This window comes from Mytilus edulis, chromosome 6 (genome assembly GCF_963676685.1).
Source record: "Mytilus edulis chromosome 6, xbMytEdul2.2, whole genome shotgun sequence".
In the NCBI taxonomy this organism is placed as follows: domain Eukaryota; kingdom Metazoa; phylum Mollusca; class Bivalvia; order Mytilida; family Mytilidae; genus Mytilus; species Mytilus edulis.
The window spans coordinates 47,631,876-47,654,296 of NC_092349.1; the positions used below are offsets into that span (position 1 = coordinate 47,631,876).

A 22,421-nucleotide genomic window follows, 5' to 3' on the forward strand; every position below is an offset into this window, starting at 1 on the left:
GGCACATCTATTACAATATAAAGTATATTATAATGGTTGTGTGAATGGTGTTCTAAACTAGATTTTATGAATTGTAATTGTTTTTTCGTCCAAACTAAAAGAGCTGGGATGTAAAATAGTTATCCCAATGGGACTTGGTGTGTCAGTGTTAGATTACCCTCTGGCCTTCGGCCATCGGGGTGATCTTACACTGACACACCTCGTCCTTGTGGGATAACTATTAATTATTTTCTAAAAAATCAATAAACCGATAGACACCAACTATCTGTTTACCTGGTGTCACCCTGTTTGAACGCGCACATAAAAAGTCACGTGAACAAAATCTATTTAAATTTAGATTCAACCAGATCTCCTAAAGCAAAGACACATTCTGTATTCAGTGATTATTTTTTCTTTTGAATAAGGTAATTAAGATTATTTGGATTAAGATAAACAATTAAAATGACGGAGTAAAATATCTATAAGATAACGATTCATTTTTTGTTACAGTTTATTCATGTCAGCCACATGGGCCAAACACTTACATTGATTTTGTTACCTGTACCTGAAATATGCATTTTTGAACCTTAAACCCATAGATGTGAAATGTATATAAAACCATTGTATACCATGTATACAAGATGACAATATTTAGTTTTACTTGTTGGACTGAAAAAGGATCAACATGAGCTATTTAAAAAGAACTTGTATTAACTTGTATGGTCTTGTATGTATTGTAAGACACACGTTTGCTTATAACAGGTAAAGTTAAAAAAATATCTTTTGTGTTGATGTTTGCTTTCATGTGAAGTATTTAGAAACAGTGATATACTTCTATGTGCACCTTCAAGTAAATAAACCAACAATACATTGTAAATCCACTTAGGCCGTGTTCACATTGACTTAAATTTGGTGTTGTGTTAGTGTAACTCACACGTAAACTAAACACAATTACGTTCCCATTGATAAAACTCAATGTTTACATGTAGTTTAAATCATGTTTTACCTACACACAGTCGATAGTCAATGTAGGCCTTGTGTAGGTTAAGTGTACACAAAACTAGGCATTTAGGACATTAGTTTTATCGTGTATATATTTAAGGAGGAAACTATTTTTGAGTAAAATTGATATTTTTGATAATTATAAGTTGTCTAAATTTTTACAGATTTTTTTTGTTAAAAAAAATTAACGTACTTTATTAATCCCTAATCAAGACTCAAAGCAGCATCATTGGCGAACCCATAAGGCAGCAACCGATTGATTTTCGGGGGAGGGGGGGGGGGCTATTATAGTTGAGTATAAAACATAAAGTCAAGGGGGGTGGGGGTGGTGAGCTATGGATTTTGTTTTGGAAACTTAAAAAGTTTCCAGTTTTTGGCCCTGAAAAAAAATTGTTTATTTCACCCTCATCTGCTACTATATATAATGCTAAAAGTCACCAAAATTTGTCCTGAAAAAAATCAATAGCTCACGCCCCCTCCCCCTCCACAAAAAATGAAGTAAATAATTGTTGCCTAATTCATTTGAAAAGGTCTTCCCGAATTGACTTGACGTACACAGAAATATTCGCCACTGGTCATTACTCAAAAAACGATTCACGAATAAATGCATGACTAAAACAAGTGTGAGTGTAAATGATATGTTTGTCTAGTATCTCAGATCCATAAAATAACACGTAAAATAAATATAAAAAAAACGCTACCCTATTTCTTTACCAAATACTCCTTGGAGAAGAAATACCATTTGAAACGAACAGAAAAGATAAAAATGTAGTGATCCCTAATATCTCAATCCTTTTTTTTCGGCTGTAAGCACGCTGTTGCAGCTAACGTTTTCTAATGCGTTATCGAGACTTCTCTTGTATATTCAAACTACTGCAAATTATAAAAATGGCTTTCTTAAAGTAGCAACCACTTAACTTAAAAAAAGGGGGAGAGTTATTTTTTTTATCTGAGTCGGATTTTTTTTCGCGCGTACGTTTTTATTCCTTTTTTTTCGATGCTGGTTATCAAATACTTTTTTTTCAATATTTAACACTATAATGTATGGGGACACTCTTGATTCAGAATTTTTTTTTTTATCATCTGTATGACCATTTTTTTTTATTATCAAATTGGAGATCGGAATATTTCCATTCCCATCCTCCGCCCCCCTTTTGAAGTCAATTGGTTGTTCCCTTACCGCTAGAAAAAATTTCCAAAAATTTTGAATTCAGTTCTACGTAATGAACATTTAAATGACATACATACAATGGGAACAAATCTTATGTACAGGTAGCTAAACAAGGTGTATAGATGTGATTAAATGTAATGTGAAACCAGTGTACACTACACTAAACTAATTGTAAACATGTTTACTCTACACGGCGTTTGGTGTGAACACGGCCTTATTTGTTAATTCGAAATAAGTGGCCATCTTTCATGATATTCCTATATTATAAATAAGTACTGTAAGAAAATATACCTGTCACTTTTATGGAATGCCACAACGGTCTTACATAATTGTGGTAATTTGATATTATTGTCCATTTAACTTCTATATATTAGCAGATTTTTTCTTTTTATTAATATATATCTATTTTCTCTCCATGTATGTGAATGTATGATGTATACAAACTCTGACTATTAATTTCATAATTATTTGTCAATAATTAAACAGTTTCTATTAGGTCTTTATGTTAATTTTATTTTTTGAAGTATTTTAACGGCCTTCCAACCAAAACAAAAACAACATACATGTGTCTTTAATGTTTGTTTATTTGTACCATGTGACTTTGTATATTTAAATCTGAGACTACTATAACACATTATAGTAGTCTCAGATTTAAATATAAAGATCACACCACTTCTCAACTTTATTTCGATTTCTATGTTAGTGTTTTGTATACTGTAACATTATACATATACCCTTAACCCGTTTTCGGAAGCAGAACAAAAGCCTTTGGTCCGCGATAGAAGATTTAAATACATACTCATATTTGATTACTCCAATTTCAATTCGAAATCTTAATCTAAATGAGACTCAAACTGGAAGTGTACCCCGAACTCAGACTCGAAGTTCAACTCAATATTTGATGTTCACTCGAACTTTAATTATAACTAGAACACACCCGTTATATCACGGGTCCGTGACTGAATTAAAGTATATAACTATGCGCAAGCCTTATTTTAGTATTAGTATTGTCATCTGATAAAGTCATGTCGATTATAAGATACACAGTTTTTCTCTGCTTTCAAGTCTTTCTGTTTGAACCCGTTGAACTGGAACTTATCAGTTATTGGTAATATTAATTATTTGGAAAACAAAAGGTCCTGGAATGGAGTATTTTTTAATCAACAGCATTGTTCTATATAAGTTATAAATAATTCTTTGCTTTGCTGTTTTACGTTATACCCACTAACAAATTGAAAACTGTACCAATACGCCTTATTTTTAGTCCAGATATTTAGTAGTCGTATTGTTATCTTAGAAAGTCTTACTGATTAAAATACTACAATAGGTAACAATTTGACAATTCAGTAGTGTCAACCCTGTGGTTATGACCCGTGTATATAGCATATTAATCCTGAATACAACGTTTGGTGGTGCGCCTGTCAGATGCGGAACGTACAGTACGTTTCGCGCGTACGTTTTTATTCCTTTTTTTTCGATGCTGGTTATCAAATACTTTTTTTTCAATATTTAACACTATAATGTATGGGGACACTCTTGATTCAGAACATTTTTTTTTTATCATCTGTATGACCATTTTTTTTTATTATCAAATTGGAGATCGGAATATTTCCATTCCCATCCTCCGCCCCCCTTTTGAAGTCAATTGGTTGTTCCCTTACCGCTAGAAAAAATTTCCAAAAATTTTGAATTCAGTTCTACGTAATGAACATTTAAATGACATACATACAATGGGAACAAATCTTATGTACAGGTAGCTAAACAAGGTGTATAGATGTGATTAAATGTAATGTGAAACCAGTGTACACTACACTAAACTAATTGTAAACATGTTTACTCTACACGGCGTTTGGTGTGAACACGGCCTTATTTGTTAATTCGAAATAAGTGGCCATCTTTCATGATATTCCTATATTATAAATAAGTACTGTAAGAAAATATACCTGTCACTTTTATGGAATGCCACAACGGTCTTACATAATTGTGGTAATTTGATATTATTGTCCATTTAACTTCTATATATTAGCAGATTTTTTCTTTTTATTAATATATATCTATTTTCTCTCCATGTATGTGAATGTATGATGTATACAAACTCTGACTATTAATTTCATAATTATTTGTCAATAATTAAACAGTTTCTATTAGGTCTTTATGTTAATTTTATTTTTTGAAGTATTTTAACGGCCTTCCAACCAAAACAAAAACAACATACATGTGCCTTTAATGTTTGTTTATTTGTACCATGTGACTTTGTATATTTAAATCTGAGACTACTATAACACATTATAGTAGTCTCAGATTTAAATATAAAGATAACCTTAAATAGTTTACTGACCAGCATACAAAATATGATTTCATGTCATGTGATTGTAATAATTTTTATATATATGATAGGATTCTGCATTTTCCATTTTCATTTTCTGTTAAAAAAAATATTAGATATAGTATAAATAAGTAAAAAGTACTTTACTCTTTATAGGTAAAGGATATGAAAATGAATATTGTTTTATATGTTTACCTTCATATGTTACGTTATCAGACATGAATTATGACAGGACTTAATTATTAACTATCAAAACAAATTTTCTTATTTTCCTCAATTGTTTGCTTCCAAGATGTGCATTTTGCACATTTATAAATAACTTAATGTATATTAACTTTAGTCTGTTTTTTAATAACAATTACAGAGCATCTTTGTCTTTTTATGCAGATGTACATGCTAAAAGCATGGAAAGCTTGTGTGTAGTTAGCAAACTTATATAATGAAATAGCATCAATAATCAAGACTATAAATTAAAGTGATGATAATTTTCATTGGTGTCCTTTAATATTTAAATAGGTATAGTCACATGGTACAAATGAACAAAAATTAAAAACTCATGTATGTTGTTTATGTTTTGACTGGAAGGCCACTACCTCCATGAAATCAACACTTCAAAAAATAAAATCAACATAGAGACCTTATGGGAAACGTTTTAAATTATTGACCAAAAATTATAAATTCAATAGACAGAGTTCGTATACATCAAGGAAAAAAAATATCAATTTGAAAAAATGAACTTTTAAGAATGTTTTGCTGCAAATATATAGAAGTCAAATGGACAATACGTTATGTTGTTTTATTATGACTTGATGATATTTTGTCTTTACATTATATGGTTTTGACATCATGTAATGATGTTTTGATATAACTCAATAGTGAATAGTCATAACCTGTATAATGATCTTTCGATTTCACATTATATGGTTACGTACTGACTTGATATTTTTTTCATTACTTAATATGATGTTGTCATAACTCGATGTGATTTCATCATTATTTAATGCGGTTGTGTCATTAGGCAATGGGGTTCTAACATTACTTGATGTGTATGTGTCTTAACGTTAAGCTGGGAGTCTTTTCTATAAAATACGAATTCTCCTATTTGTTTAGCGTTTATTATCATTTGAACATATACGAATATCAATCTTTTGATATACACTAGAAGGTGCCCGTGAAATCGCGGTACAATTGGGCAAGTGTTGAAACAAAGAGGTTTTTTTTTAATTTCGCAGGCAGTAGTTGATCGTAGTTCGACTTTGCATGCGTTAAAGCGTATAAGGCAATGATCAACAGCTATCTCCGAATTTCCATATTTTCTTTAAAAAACATTGGCGTTTTAGGTGGAAAAAAGATTGTTTCATTGTCAAATTTAGGAAGCACAAAACTACATTTATACGTCATATCACAAATATTTCCGACTTTTTATGGTTTCGGATGATTTGCAGTTCAATGAAATCGGTGTGTTACTGATTTATATTAATTCAATTCCCTGTATACCATGGACTTATTTGAAGAAGAAAAACAACTAATCTTTTTGGAATATCTGTTTAACAGGTGGCGACGGATATGTTTCAGATGTTGAAACCACAATCCCGTACTCTTTTCATTTTGACCAACCGAATCAAACCGGAGCATCCAAGATCACCCCATCACCCACCAACCCCCCTTTTGAAGGATTTAAATTGCCCAGTCAAACCGATCTATTTACATTTTAGATTTGCTATTTACAACTGATTTACAGTTTTACAGTTGTATTGCAACACTATTTACTTATGGTAGGTTTGGGGATTAGCGCTCACAGAAATCTTTTACTCAACTTGTACCATATCAGGAGCCTGTATTTTAAAATTTGTCGTTGTTTCATGTGTGCCATATTTGTTTTTCGTAAATTGTTTAGTAATAAGTTACGGATTCCTAATAATTTCTTACATCCACTGCATAAAAACTCTGGCGGATAGATGTCTCATTGGCAATCACACCACTTCTCAACTTTATTTCGATTTCTATGTTAGTGTTTTGTATACTGTAACATTATACATATACCCTTAACCCGTTTTCGGAAGCAGAACAAAAGCCTTTGGTCCGCGATAGAAGATTTAAATACATACTCATATTTGATTACTCCAATTTCAATTCGAAATCTTAATCTAAATGAGACTCAAACTGGAAGTGTACCCCGAACTCAGACTCGAAGTTCAACTCAATATTTGATGTTCACTCGAACTTTAATTATAACTAGAACACACCCGTTATATCACGGGTCCGTGACTGAATTAAAGTATATAACTATGCGCAAGCCTTATTTTAGTATTAGTATTGTCATCTGATAAAGTCATGTCGATTATAAGATACACAGTTTTTCTCTGCTTTCAAGTCTTTCTGTTTGAACCCGTTGAACTGGAACTTATTGGTAATATTAATTATTTGGAAAACAAAAGGTCCTGGAATGGAGTATTTTTTAATCAACAGCATTGTTCTATATAAGTTATAAATAATTCTTTGCTTTGCTGTTTTACGTTATACCCACTAACAAATTGAAAACTGTATCAATACGCCTTATTTTTAGTCCAGATATTTAGTAGTCGTATTGTTATCTTAGAAAGTCTTACTGATTAAAATACTACAATAGGTAACAATTTGACAATTCAGTAGTGTCAACCCTGTGGTTATGACCCGTGTATATAGCATATTAATCCTGAATACAACGTTTGGTGGTGCGCCTGTCAGATGCGGAACGTACAGATAAGGTAATAGGTAACAGGTGAATATACTATTGGTATCGGTAGCGGACTCGACCCGGAACTTCTTAATTATTGGCAATATTAATTACGTGGAGAACAAAAGGGCCTGGAGTGGTGTAATTTTTAATCTACACTTTTGTACTATATTAGTTATATATATAGTTGAATTCTGTGATTCGTCGTTTTTACGTGATGACGGCTGACAAATTGGACCTCGTAATTTTAGTATTATAGATATGACTTGAATTCTAACTCGAAATCGTAAATTACTCGAAGTTTAAATCGTAAACTGATTCGATGTTTACTTCGAGCAGAAACCCGAACTTTATTTGAACACTAACAATAACTCGAGGGATTGCCACTCTCATCTGAGGCAAATAAAACATTGAAAAAACATCTTAAAATAGAACTAATAGTTTGCAAGCAGTCACAAGCACGGCTGGTAATCTACACACGCAGAACATTTGGTTCTGCAATGAAAACCGTGAGAGGATTTTCCGGTTGTGCTTGAGTGGAGTAATTGTCACCGCTTCAAAAGGTATGTACATTTCTAAATCTCAATTTTCTTATTCAACTGATCAAAATATTGAAAATCAGAGAATGCTATGCTGTGGTGAATACTTTAACGAAGAAATACATATATCATTTACTGTTGTACGTAGAGTTGAACTCTTACAAAAACAGTTGCCCCACGAGAAATTGCCTAAAAAAGTGACATTTCAATTTTGAAATGGTTCTATTTACAGACCTACAAGTTCAAATTTAGTTTTTTTTAGGGCAATGGGTATGAATGTTGTTTTTGGCGGCGTGTACGCTGTCCGGGATTGTCAGACGTCTTAATTATTCCAAAAACTACATTTTTACATTAAGTCATGCGTGAGGGGATCGGTTCTGATTGAGAACATCGTGAATGCGTGAGGGGAAGTACAAATCATATCTTTATATTCGAGCTATGAGTCGTTGAAACTTACCTAAATAAGGCTACATTGTTCATGAAAAAACACATAATGTGTGCTAAAAAAAATCACTGAGATTGATATTGAAATAAATTGTTGGAACGTAGGGTTTAATAATATGTTTCACGAAGAATAAAAACAAAAAATGTTGTCAACGATAACCAAAAATACTGCAGAGATGTTGGGGAGTATCTCATTCGTCTTGATTTGTCCTTTTCAAACCACTCAATAATGTCCAAAAACTGGTCGAATGCAATGTTGTTCTAAAGGAAAACGTCCACTAATGAAAAAAAATAAAAAATCTTTCCGTTTTCCCTTCGTCTGAGAGTTTATCTAAAGCACTTTGAAAAACTTTTTGTTCTTCCTCAATGTCTTCCATGTGGTCTTTCTCGTGGTCTACTACGTGGTCTTCTTCTGTGACTTCTTCTATGTCTTCTTCGTTGTCTAATACATGCTCTTCCTTATGGTCTTCCTCGAGATTATCTTGGCTTACATCGATGTTCGTGAATAATAAATTCTGTATATCTGCCCTTTTTGTTTCGAAAATTTCGTGACTTTGGGTGAACAGATTACGTCTAATATATATAGGTGTTGAAGTTTTGATCGGCGATATACTTTTCTTTAATATATGTGGTGATCTCTGTGACGTACAATGTATATTTGATGACAGGACTACTCCCACAGGGTTTAGTTCGCTTCGAGGGCGGGGATAACTTTTATCTCCATGGCTTTTTGTAGAGAGTCAATTTTAGTCCTCTTTTTCCTTTTACCTTTGAATAATGGCATTTTCTGAATTTGAGTAAACAAGTTAAATAGTTTGATTTCATTGAATCAGTGATCAGTTTACATCTGTTAAAGTATAAGGACAAATCTGTGATGATTTTTAATCAGCATTGATCACATTTATTGAGTCAACAAAAGTCTCAAAGCCAAAGATTAAAAATAATTTCTGTACTTCCCCTTACGCATTCACGATGTCCTCAATCAGAACCGATCCCCTCACGCATGACTTAATGAAAAAATGTAGTTTTTGGAATTATTAAGACGTCTATCAACACCGGACAGCGTACATGCCGCCATAAACAACATTCATACACATTACCCTAAAAAAAACTAAATTTGAACTTGTAAGTCTGTAAATAGAACCATTTTAAAATTGAAATGTCACTTTTTTAGGCGATTTCTCGTGGGGCAACTGATTTTGTAAGAGTTCAACTCTACGTACAACAGTAAATGATACATGTATTTCTTCGTTAAAGTATTCACCACAGCATAGCATTCTTTGATTTTCAATATTTTGATCAGTTGAATAAGAAAATTGAGATTTAGAAATGTACATACCTTTTGAAGCGGTGACAATTACTCCACTCAAGCACAACCGGAAAATCCTCTCACGGTTTTCATTGCAGAACCAAATGTTCTGCGTGTGTAGATTACCAGCCGTGACAAGGTTTTACCTCATCAATTAATGTGATTACCACATCGAAGAATGACAGGACCTCATCAAATACTGGAACGAAAATGTCATGTAGTGTGAAAACGTCAAATTATTAAAAACATTATCATGTTATTTTAAAGCCATATAAGGAATTGACAAATAATCATTGCGAATTGATAAAACCACATTATGTACTGAAATAGCAATATAACATTGAGCAACATACACATCAAGTTATGTTAAAACCACATTGCCTAATGACACAACCACGTCAAATAAGGATGAAACCACTTCAAGTAATAACAAAACCATATGCAGTCCATACGAATTCATATCATGTAATACCGAAATATCATCAAGTTATGACTTTATTGAGTTATATCAAAACATCATTATGCCATATTATGTAAAAGATAAAATATCATCAAGTAATAATATTTTATATATCGTTTTCAAATCCAAAATTGACATTTCGTAACTAAGGAGCTGTCATGTTGACTCGCTGAAATAAGTTAATATGCAAATAATGCAATAGAATAGAAATTTTATACGAGCTTCGATGGTTACAAAAAAGTTTATATTATTGTGACATTGACTACATATTGTTTTTTTACTGAAACTTAAATTAGTATATTGATAGCTTTTAAAATCGTAACATAAATATCAAGCTTATTTTCATCCCTTAATGAACCCCTGGTTGTGGAGAGAGTGTTCCATGATGAAATTGACATTGCACAAAATATAGCGGTGTTACCATATTTAGGAAATAAACACAACTAGTAGCAAAATATTAATTCTTTTAATTATGCATCCAAATAAGAATAAAAGTTCTTTTGCCTTTTGTTTTATTACAATTTCTTATACATAAAATCGACAAAGCGTTTGCAAATAGGTTCAAATACATGTGGATTTACGTGGGAGGTATATTGTAACATCCATTATCACGTATATCTCTGAGTCTGCGCTAAGTATAGAAATATCGAGAATTTTTACACGGTGTTGTTTACAAAGCGAAAGAACCACGTCATATTAGAATCATTGTTAAAAATCATGATTATCCGTCAACCTCTTAAGATAAAGTTATGATCATAAAGGAGAATAGATAAGAAGATATCAATTTGAAATTATGAAAAAATTAAAATGAGTGTGATTTATATAAATAGACTTATGGAGCTGGCATGTCAGTTAACTGCTAGTAGTCTGTTGTTATTTTTGTATTATTGTCATTTTGTTTATTTTCTTTTGTTACATCTTCTGACATCGGACTCGGACTTCTCTTGAACTGAATTTTAATGTGCGTATTGTTATGCATTTACTTTTCTACATTGGCTAGAGGTATAGGGGGAGGGTTGAGATCTCATAGACATGTTAACCCCGTCGCAATTTTGCGCCTGTCCCAAGTCAGGAGCCTCTGGCCTTTGTTAGTCTTGTGTGATTTTTTCTAGTTTCTTGTCTATAATTCGGAGTTTAGTATGACGTCCATTATCACTGAACTAGTATACATATTTTTAAAGGGCCAGCTGAAGGACATCTGATGATGAAGATATCTGTTACATTTTACTCTCATGCGAAACCGAATTTGAACTAGACTGTGAGCAGAAAAAACGTTTTCAATTTTTATGCGTCAAATATGTTTACAGATTTTGCAAAACATTTTCTCATTCCTAACTGACAATATGAATTAAGTTCAAAGTTATTTTCTCAATCCGAATTAACAATGTGAATTAAGTTTAGAGCACTTTCAATTATTATTTTTTCTTTTGTGTGTTTTTAGCTCACCTGGCCAAAAGGGCCAAGTGAGCTTTTCTCGAGCTCATCACTTGGCGTCCGTCGTCCGTCGTCGTTAACTTTTACAAAAATCTTCTCCTCTGAAACTACTGGGCCAAATTTAACCAAACTTGATCACAATCATTGGGGTATCTAGTTTAAAAAATGTGTTCGATGACCCGATCAACCAACCAAGATGGCCGCCATGGCTAAAAATAGAACATAGGGGTTAAATGAAGATTTTGGCTTATAACTCTGAAACCAAAGCATTTAGAACAAATCTGACAGGGGTAATATTGTTTATCAAGACAAGATCTAGCTGCCCTGAAATTTTCAGAAGAATCGAACAACTGGTTGTTGGGTTGCTGCCCCTGAATTGGCAATTTTAAGGAAATTTTGCCGTTTTTAGCTCACCTGGCCCGAAGGGCCAAGTGAGCTTTTCTCATCACTTGGCGTCCGGCGTCCGTCGTCGTCCGGCGTCGTCCGTCGTCGTTAACTTTTACAAAAATCTTCTCCTCTGAAACTAATGGGCCAAATTTAACCAAACTTGGCCACAATCATCATTGGGGTATCTAGTTTAAAAAATGTGTTCGTTTACCCGGCCAACCAACCAAGATGGCCGCCATGGCTAAAAATAGAACATAGGGGTAAAATGCAGTTTTTGGCTTATAACTCTGAAACCGAAGCATTTAGAGCAAATCTGACATGGGGGTTAAATTGTTTATTAAGTCAAGATCTATCTGCCCTGAAATTTTCAGATGAATCGGACAACCGGTTGTTGGGTTGCTGCCCCTGAATTGGCAATTTTAAGGAAATTTTGCCGTTATATGGTTATTATCTTGAATATTATTATAGATAGAGATAAACTGTAAACAGCAATAATGTTCAGCAAAGTAAGATCTACAAATAAGTTAACATGACCGAAATGGTCAGTTGACCCATATAGGAGTTATTGCCCTTTATAGTCAATTTTTAACCATTTTTCGTAAATCTTAGTAATCTTTTACAAAAATCTTCTCCTCTGAAACTACTAGGCCAAATTTATCCAAACTTGGCCACAATTATTTTTGGGGTATGTAGTTTAAAAAATGTGTCCGGTGACCCGGCCAACCAACCAAGATGGCCGCCACGGCTAAAAATAGAACATAGGGGTAAAATGCAGTTTTTGGATTATAACTTAAAAACCAAAGCATTTAGAGCAAATCTGACAATTGGTAAAATTATTTATCAGGTCAAGATCTATTTACCCTGAAATTTTCAGATGAATCTGACAACCTGTTGTTGGGTTGCTGCCCCTGAATTGGTAATTTTAAGGAAATTTTACTGTTTTTGGTTATTATCTTGAAAATTATTATAGATAGAAATAAACTGTAGACAGCAATAATGTTCAGCAAAGTAAGATTTACAAATAAGTCAACATGACCGAAATGGTCAGTTGACCCATATAGGAGTTATTGCCCTTTATAGTAAATTTTTAACCATTTTTCGTAAATCTTAGTAATCTTTTACAAAAATCTTCTCCTCTGAAACTACTGGGCCAAATTAATCCAAACTTATCCACAATCATCTTTTGGGTATATAGTTTAAAAAATGTGTCCGATGACCCGGCCATCCAACCAAGATGGCCGCCATGGCTAAAAATAGAACATAGGGGTAAAATGCAGTTTTTGGCTTATAACTCAAAAACCAAAGCATTTAGAGCAAATCTGACACGGGGGTTAAATTGTTTATCAGGTCAAGATCTATCTGCCCTGAAATTTTCAGATAAATCGGACAACCTGTTGTTGGGTTGCTGCCCCTGAATTGGTAATTTTAAGGAAATTTTACTGTTTTTGGTTATTATCTTGAAAATTATTATAGATAGAAATAAACTGTAGACAGCAATAATGTTCAGCAAAGTAAGATTTACAAATAAGTCAACATGACCGAAATGGTCAGTTGATCCATATAGGAGTTATTGCCCTTTATAGTCAATTTTTAACCATTTTTCGTAAATCTTAGTAATCTTTTACAAAAATCTTCTCCTCTGAAACTACTGGGCCAAATTAATCCAAACTTATCCACAATCATCTTTTGGGTATATAGTTTAAAAAATGTGTCCGATGACCCGGCCATCCAACCAAGATGGCCGCCATGGCTAAAAATAGAACATAGGGGTAAAATGCAGTTTTTGGCTTATAACTCAAAAACCAAAGCATTTAGAGCAAATCTGACACGGGGGTTAAATTGTTTATCAGGTCAAGATCTATCTGCCCTGAAATTTTCAGATAAATCAGACAACCGGTTGTTGGGTTCCTGCCCCTGAATTGGTAATTTTAAGGAAATTTTACTGTTTTTGGTTATTATCTTGAAAATTATTATAGATAGAAATAAACTGTAAACAGCAATAATGTTCAGCAAAGTAAGATTTACAAATAAGTCAACATGACCGAAATGGTCAGTTGACCCATATAGGAGTTATTGCCATTTATAGTCAATTTTTAACCATTTTTCGTAAATCTTAGTTATCTTTTACAAAAATCTTCTTCTCTGAAACTGATGGGCCTAATTAATCCAAACTTATCCACAATCATTTTTGGGGTATCTAGTTTAAAAAATGTGTCCGATGACCCGCCCATTTAACAAAGATTGCCGCCATGGCTAAAAAAAGAACATAGGGGTAAAATGCAGTTTTTGGCTTATAAATAAAAAACCAAAGCATTTAGAGCAAATCTGACATGGGGTTAAATTATTTATCAGGTCAAGATCTATCTGCCCCGAAATTTTCAGATGAATCGGACAACCCGTTGTTGGGTTGCTGCCCCTGAATTGGTAATTTTAAGGAAATTTTGCTGTTTTTGGTTATTGACTTGAATATTATTATCGATAGAGATAAACTGTAAACAGCAATAATGTTCAGCAAAGTAAGATTTACAAATAAGTCAACATGACCGAAATGGTCAATTGACTCCCTAAGAAGTTATTGTCCTTTATAGTCAATTTTCAACAATTTTTATAAAATTTGTAAATTTTTTTCTAAAATTTTCCACTGAAACTACTGGGCCAAGTTCATTTTAGATAGAGATAATTGTAAGCTGCAAGGATGTTCAGTAAAGTAAGATGTACAAACACATCACCATCACCAAAATACAATTTTGTCATGAATCCATCTGCTTCCTTTGTTTAATAGTCACATAGACCAAGGTGAGCGACACAGGCTCTTTAGAGCCTCTAGTTGGGTTATTATCTTCAATATTATTATAGATAGAGATAATCTGAAAACTGCAATAATGTTCAGCAAAGTAAGATCTACAAATAAGTCACCATCACCTAAATTGTCAGTCGACCCCTTAAGGAGTTTTTGTCCTTAATAGGCAATTTTTAGCCATTTTTCTTAAATTTTTATTATCGTTTACAAAAATCTTCTTCTCTGAAACTAATGGGCCAAATTAATCCAAACTTGGCCACAATCATCTTTGGGGTATCTAGTTTAAAAAATGTGTGGCGTGACCCGGTCAACCAACCAAGATGGCCGCCACGGCTAAAAATAGAACATAGGGGTAAAATGCAGTTTTTGGCTTATAACTTAAAAACCAAAGCATTTAGAGCAAATCTGACAATTGGTAAAATTGTTTATCAGGTCAAGATCTATTTACCCTAAAATTTTCAGTTGAATCTGACAACCTGTTGTTGGGTTGCTGCCCCTGAATTGGTAATTTTAAGGAAATTTTACTGTTTTTGGTTATTATCTTGAAAATTATTATAGATAGAAATAAACTGTAAACAGCAATAATGTTCAGCAAAGTAAGATTTACAAATAAGTCAAATGACCGAAATGGTCAGTTGACCCACATAGGAGTTATTGCCCTTTATAGTCAATTTTTAACCATTTTTCGTAAATCTTAGTTATCTTTTACAAAAATCTTCTTCTCTGAAACTGATGGGCCAAATTAATCCAAACTTATCCACAATCATTTTTGGGGTATCTAGTTTAAAAAATGTGTCCGATGACCCGCCCATTCAACCAAGATGGCCGCCATGGCTAAAAAAAGAACATAGTGGTAAAATGCAGTTTTTGGCTTATAAATCAAAAACCAAAGCATTTAGAGCAAATCTGACATGGGGTTAAATTATTTATCAGGTCAAGATCTATCTGCCCCGAAATTTTCAGATGAATCGGACAACCCGTTGTTGGGTTGCTGCCCCTGAATTGGTAATTTTAAGGAAATTTTGCTGTTTTTGGTTATTGTCTTGAATATTATTATAGATAGAGATAAACTGTAAACAGCAATAATGTTCAGCAAAGTAAGATTTACAAATAAGTCAACATGACCGAAATGGTCAATTGACTCCCTAAGAAGTTATTGTCCTTTATAGTCAATTTTCAACAATTTTTATAAAATTTGTAAATTTTTTTCTAAAATTTTCCACTGAAACTACTGGGCCAAGTTCATTTTAGATAGAGATAATTGTAAGCTGCAAGGATGTTCAGTAAAGTAAGATGTACAAACACATCACCATCACCAAAATACAATTTTGTCATGAATCCATCTGCTTCCTTTGTTTAATAGTCACATAGACCAAGGTGAGCGACACAGGCTCTTTAGAGCCTCTAGTTGGGTTATTATCTTCAATATTATTATAGATAGAGATAATCTGAAAACTGCAATAATGTTCAGCAAAGTAAGATCTACAAATAAGTCACCATCACCTAAATTGTCAGTCGACCCCTTAAGGAGTTTTTGTCCTTAATAGGCAATTTTTAGCCATTTTTCTTAAATTTTTATTATCGTTTACAAAAATCTTCTTCTCTGAAACTAATGAGCCAAATTAATCCAAACTTGGCCACAATCATCTTTGGGGTATCTAGTTTAAAAAATGTGTAGCGTGACCCGGTCAACCAACCAAGATGGCCGCCACGGCTAAAAATAGAACATAGGGGTAAAATGCAGTTTTTGGCTTATAACTTAAAAACCAAAGCATTTAGAGCAAATCTGACAATTGGAAAATTGTTTATCAGGTCAAGATCTATTTACCCTGAAATTTTCAGTTGAATCTGACAACCTGTTGTTGGGTTGCTGCCCCTGAATTGGTAATTTTAAGGAAATTTTACTGTTTTTGGTTATTATCTTGAAAATTATTATAGATAGAAATAAACTGTAAACAGCAATAATGTTCAGCAAAGTAAGATTTACAAATAAGTCAACATGATCGAAATGGTCAGTTGACCCACATAGGAGTTATTGCCCTTTATAGTCAATTTTTAACCATTTTTCGTAAATCTTAGTTATCTTTTACAAAAATCTTCTTCTCTGAAACTGATGGGCCAAATTAATCCAAACTTATCCACAATCATTTTTGGGGTATCTAGTTTTAAAAATGTGTCCGATGACCCGCCCATCCAACCAAGATGGCCGCCATGGCTAAAAATAGAACATAGGGGTAAAATGCAGTTTTTGGCTAATAAATCAAAAACCAAAGCATTTAGAGCAAATCTGACAGGGGTTAAATTGTTTATCAGGTCAAGATCTATCTGCCCCGAAATTTTCAGATGAATCGGACAACCCGTTGTTGGGTTGCTGCCCCTGAATTGGTAATTTTAAGGAAATTTTGCTGTTTTTGGTTATTGTCTTGAATATTATTATAGATAGAGATAAACTGTAAACAGCAATAATGTTCAGCAAAGTAAGATTTACAAAAAAGTCAACATGACCGAAATGGTCAATTGACCCCCTAAGAAGTTATTGTCCTTTATAGTCAATTTTCAACAATTTTTATAAAATTTGTAAATTTTTACTAAAATTTTCCACTGAAACTACTGGGCCAAGTTCATTTTAGATAGAGATAATTGTAAGCTGCAAGGATGTTCAGTAAAGTAAGATGTACAAACACATCACCATCACCAAAATACAATTTTGTCATGAATCCATCTGCTTCCTTTGTTTAATAGTCACATAGACCAAGGTGAGCGACACAGGCTCTTTAGAGCCTCTAGTTGGGTTATTATCTTCAATATTATTATAGATAGAGATAATCTGAAAACTGCAATAATGTTCAGCAAAGTAAGATCTACAAATAAGTCACATCACCAAAATTGTCAGTTGACCCCTTAAGGAGTTTTTGTCCTTAATAGGCAATTTTTAGCCATTTTTCTTAAATTTTTGTTATCGTTTACAAAAATCTTCTCCTCTAAAACTAATGGGCCAAATTAATCCAAACTTGGCCACAATCATCTTTGGGATATCTAGTTTAAGATCTATTTCCCCTGAAATTTTCAGATGAATCGGTCAACCTGTTGTTGGGTTGCTGCCCCTGAATTGGTAATTTTGAGGAAATTTTGCTGTTTTTGGTTATAACCTTGAATATTATTATAGATAGAGATAAACTGTAAACAGCAATAATGTTCATGAAAGTAAGATTTACAAATAAGTCAGATGACCGAAATGGTCAGTTGACCCATTTAGGAGTTTTATTTTTTTAATTTTTAAGCATTTTTTGTAAATCTTAGTTATCTTTTACAAAAATCTTCTCCTCTGAAACTACTTGGCCAAATTAATTAAAACTTCGCCACAATCATCTTTGGGGTATCTTGTTTGAAAAATGTGTCCGATGACCTGGCCATTCAACCAAGATGGCCACCACGGCTAAAAATAGAACAGGGGTTAAATTTAGATTTTGGCTTATAACTCTGAAACCAAATCATTTAGAGCAAATCTGACAAGGAGTTTAATTGTTAAACAAGTCAATATATATCTGCCCTGAAATATTCAAATGAATTGGACAACCGGTTGTTAGGTTGCTGCCCTACAATTGGTAATTTTTAAAGAAATTTTGCCATTTTTGGTTATTATCTTGAATACTATTATAGATAGCGATAAACTGTAAACAGCGATAATGTTCAACAAAGTAAGATCTACAAATAAGTCAACATGACCTAAATGGTCAATTGACCTCCTAAGGAGTTATTGCCCTTTATAGTCAATTTTTAACAATTTTCATTAATTTGGTAATTTATGTAAATTTTTACCAACTATTTTTCTCTGTTACTAATGGGCAAAGTTCATTATAGATATAATTTTAAGAAGCCAGCATTTTCTAATGTAGAAAATGGTGGATTGAACCTGGTTTTATAGCTAGCTAAACCTCTCACTTGTATGACAGTCGCATCAAATTCCATTACATTGTCAACGATGCATGAACAAAACAAACATACTCAGAGAGTAAAAATGTCAAAAATAGGGGTACAACAGTCAATATTGTGTTATCATCTTAATATCACTACATAAACAACAAATGTAACAAAGTAGCACAAAAAAACATACATCAAATTTAACATTCTCATTTTGCTTTTCTTATACGGCTGAATTTATCTATGTAAAGTCTACCCATAAATGAAAGAAGGTTTTCATTACTGGTGTGAAATTGCGCGTTTGAAATTCGCACAGGTAGACATAAAAATAATTTTGTCGTATGACGGCATACATAAATGCAGACTCACGTAAAGTAGATATAACAAAAAACAGACTTACAGTAAAAATAATAAATAAAATAATGGTGTGGTTCAAAGTATGACGGGACACATAAGTACAGTTTCACGTCAAATACGGCTGAATTTATCTATGTAAAGTCTACCCATAAATGATAGAAGGTTTTCATTACTGGTGTAAAATTGCGCGTTTGAAATTCGCACAGGTAGACATAAAAATAATTTTGTCGTATGGCGGCATACATAAATGCAGACTCACGTAAAGTAGATATAACAAAAACCAGATTTAACAGTAAAAGAAATAATAATAAATAAAATAATGGTGTGTTACGAAGCCCACTTAGGACTAAGAAATGTCGTAAGACCAGCCTAAGATAATTCTTAGTCCTAAGAAAGCTTTGTGAAACTTGCATCTGGTAAAATGTAAACACAAATATGCTAGAACCTTTTAAACAAGATGAAGGAATGTTAATTAGTATTTTTATCAAAAGATATATTCAACCCTAATTATTTTGTTTTATAAAAAGTTAACTATAGCCTTCCGATGCTTTGTTCCAAAATATTAAATAAAGGCAACAGTAGTATACCGCTGTTCAAAACTCATAAATCCATGGACAAAAACCAAAATCGGGGTGACAAACTAAAACCGAGGAAAACGCATTAAATATAAGAGGAGAACAACGACATAACACCGAAACGTAACACACACAGAAACGGACCAAGCATCAGACAAAACACCACGAGAATAACAAATATAACATGGACACCAAATACATGAATTTGGGATAGACAAGTACCGTGCCACGTCTTATCTCAATTTCTCAAAAATAAGAGAAAACACAAACGACTCAACGTTAAAATGCAACACACACAGAAACGAACAATAATATAACAATGGCCATCTTCCTGACTTGGTACAGGACACTTTTAAAGGGGAATAAAAGTGGTGGGTTGAACCTGGTTTTGTGGCATGCCAAACCTCGCACTTTAATGGCAAAGTTAAATATAACATTGAAATGACAACATAATATTACAGGACTACAATACAAATTAATAGAACATATTAGACAAAGAAAAACATGATTAATAGATAACAAAAAGCATCAGGTTTAAAATTCAATACGCCAAAAACGCGCCTTGTCCACACAAGACTTACAAGTGAAGCCCAGATATAAAAGATCGAAAGTGAAAAAAGTACAAAGTTGTACAACACTGAAGATCAAAAGTTGAAAAGGTTTCGCCAAATACGGCATTGTTTTTATGCCCGGGATAAGAACATTCTTATTATATAGAACAATTCATGCTATTGCAAACAGTAAATTTTATCAAATGAATATGAAAGAGATATACATAAAGAAACTGAAGTATTAACTAATTACTGAAAACTAAACCCGAATACATAACGCCCAGATATAAAAGATCGAAAGTGAAAAAGGTACAAAGTTGTACAGCACTGAAGATAAAAAGTTGAAAAGGTTTTGCCAATTACGGCATTGTTTTTATGCCCGGGATAAGAACATCCTTATTATATAGAACAATTCATGCTATTGCAAACAGTAAATTTTAACAAATGAATATGAAAGAGATATACATAATGAAACTGAAGTATTAAAACCATTTTTTTTGTACGCATACAAATGCAAATGTCAACAGAAATGTTTATATGGAGTCTATTTATACTTAGATATTTACATTACATGTATGTTTCATTCTAAAACGTTATTTTGATTTACTAACAGCAATCTCGCGTTATTTTGAAATCAACCTTCAATTCTAAATGAAAGAACACATTGAATTTCATGATGACACGAGCTTCTAATTACATTTAGTGCACTCTTCATTGTAAATAAAAGAAACATTTGATAGACATCGTGTTTTCATGATCCTATAAAAAAATGTAATTATAAGTATTTAATACTTCTTTTAGTAATTTTAAAGGGTTATAAATGCGATGACCCTGTGTACACTTTTTTAAGTAAGCGCTTCCGCGCTTTATACAAAATGAACTTCGGTCACCTTTTACACCCCAATAAACTTACAAAAAAGAAGCATTCAATCTCTCTCAATATACAGACACTGTAAAACAATTCTTCCTTTGCATTGAAAAAAGACATTTAAGGTCCGAGTAAATTACTTTTATTATGTCCCTTTTTTACAAGAGCAGTTTTTTGAGTGTGTCATTGTTATATCGAATGAAAAAAACCCAGATTTATTGTGTCTAAAAATGTAATATATCAGCGAATTTACCTTCAAATACCATGAATAGGTTTTCTTGCTCCTATTTGTTTTCGTCGCCGTAATATATCATTTATTGTCAAAAAACAAATGTAGCATATATGCAATAGACTTAAGGGCATACGATACAGTTATAGGGGAGGTAATGACGTTGCTAACGACAAATGTTATTTTCGTGACGTCAAACTGTGACATATCGGGAAAAGATGCATTTTTCGACTTATTTTTATCATTCAAACTGATTTAATTTGAAAACGAGTGCATGGACCCCTATTATTTAAAACGACATTTTGTTTCATTTTGCAGGGCGATTATGTGGACCAAATCTTATAAAACTGTAAATAGTGCAATTTTTTTAATTTTGATAAATATACAGCAAAAAAAGACGTTTTTTTTTCAATTCCTGGCCCTCTGATAAATATGAGTTATTTCTGAGTAAAAAGTGCATACATTTTCACTGGGGTAAAGCTGATGACCGTAACTGCATTCACGGTCATCCCAAGATGTCGGATGAAAAATTAGGTCAGTTTCTGTATTGTCTGTTTAAGTGTTTCTATATCATTTTCTTTACGAATCATACATTGAAACGATGTAAATTTATAAAAGAATCACTCGAAAATCACTAATTACTTCCGAGAAATGTGCATGAAACGGGAAATTCGATTTGAAAAAATCGTTAAGATGACCGTAAATCATAATCAAAATATTTTCAAGATGACCGTAACATAAAACAAGGATGACCGTGATTGGTTAAAAGATGACCGTAACTTGTAAAGGATGACCGTAATTTGTAAAAGACTGACTGTAATTTATATAGGACGACCGTAACTTTTATAGGATGACCATCAATTCTAAGAAATATCCGTATTGTATTCAAAGCTTTTTTGTTGAGTTTGTCGATCTCAATAGGGGCTCGGTTAGCGGATATAAATATGTTTCATGAATTTCTTTTTTTAAACTATAATATAATTGGCCATATTTAGGATTTATAACAATGATAGTAAATTGCATATTTCTCGTAAACAATGAAATATTTATTGATATCGACGTTAAAATTTTAACACAAATTGACAGCGATACGACGAAAATTTGAAGAAACATGAATGTGTCCCTAGTACACGGATGCCTCATCTACACTATCATTTTCTATGTTTAGTGGACTATGAAAATGGGATAAAACTGTAATTTTGCATTAGAATTAAAAAGATCATACTATAGGGAAAATGTGTACTAAGTTTCAATTTTATTTAACTTGAAGCTGGACAAACAAACAGACGAACGGACGAACGTACACACAGACCAGAAAAACATAATGCCAATAAATGGAGCATTAAAAACATT

The 22,421-nt window shown here is 32.7% G+C and overlaps 1 protein-coding gene across 2 annotated transcripts in view; it reads left to right on the plus strand.

Moving 5' to 3' along the window:
- Positions 1 to 326: 326 nt before the first annotated feature.
- LOC139527802 (uncharacterized) overlaps positions 327 to 22,421 on the plus strand; it is a 71,545-nt gene continuing 49,450 nt past the window's right edge. For both annotated transcript variants that reach the window (XM_071323487.1, XM_071323488.1), the window contains exon 1: positions 327 to 404. The gene's annotated coding sequence lies outside the window, so the exon portion shown is untranslated. The remainder of the gene's footprint in view (positions 405 to 22,421) is intronic.